Genomic DNA, 979 nt, shown 5'->3' with positions numbered 1-979 from the left:
GTACTGGTGTGATGGTTTGTGGGGGGTGTCTCTAGGGCTGGGGGCTTGTTCCTATGTGCTCATGGGGCATCTGTCTCCCTAGGACTGGTCTGACGACTTTCTGTATGTCAGTCTCTGGGGCTTGTCTGTTCGATCCAGCCCTTGGGCTGCAGTCTGCTGGGTGTTTGTCTCCCGCCCCGGGAATGTCCATCTTTTTGTCCATCCAGCATGGGGAGGGGGGGCATTTTGCCTCTTGCAAAGAACACAGCATCACTCATGGTGGTTTTTAATTCATGGGGGGCATTGCTGGTAACTGTCCCAGGACTGAGGGTTGTGTAGCTGCTCCAGTACCCAGGAGCTTAGAGTGTTGGGGGGCCTGACTTTCCCAGGGGCCTGAAGGCCCCCCCACTCCAAGTCCAATTAAAGTCCAGTGGCAGTTGCTCCTCTGCAAGTCAGGCATAGTGTTTTTAGGTCGGTCCTACATAAACAGTGAAGACTGTCGGGTTTTTTGTTGTTTTGGTGGCAATGGAGACTAAAAAGTGAAAGTCCCCGATGTCTCACCCGTGCCCAAAGCACGTCTCGAGGCCAGCTGCCTTTTCCTTCCAACCATTGGGGCCTCCAAAACAGGCTACCTGCAGTGTCTTTGGGGGATGCGGCCACCCTTGGAGATGACTGAGACTCGACAACCTCCCTTCCTGCCGGTCACTGGCAGAAGAGCGTGTTCTGGGTCAGGACCAAGCCCATCCTCCCTCTTCCCTGTCCGCTCCCCAGTTTTGGTGCCTGGGCTTGTCCACCTGTGGAGTTACTCTGGAATAGCTGTACCTGATTAGCATCCTGTGTGGACCCTGAGTCTGGATTGAGGGAATTTGTTCTGCTGTAGTTTAATCGGGATTAAGCTACAAAGGAAATAAGGTACTCTTCTGACAGAATTAGTGTCTCTATTCGGGAATAGCCACTGCGATTTAAATTCATGCCCTACCTTAATCTGACTTAACTTTTG

The sequence above is a fragment of the Caretta caretta genome, chromosome 24, assembly GCF_965140235.1.
Source record: "Caretta caretta isolate rCarCar2 chromosome 24, rCarCar1.hap1, whole genome shotgun sequence".
Classification (NCBI taxonomy): domain Eukaryota; kingdom Metazoa; phylum Chordata; order Testudines; family Cheloniidae; genus Caretta; species Caretta caretta.
This window is presented reverse-complemented; position numbering follows the sequence as displayed.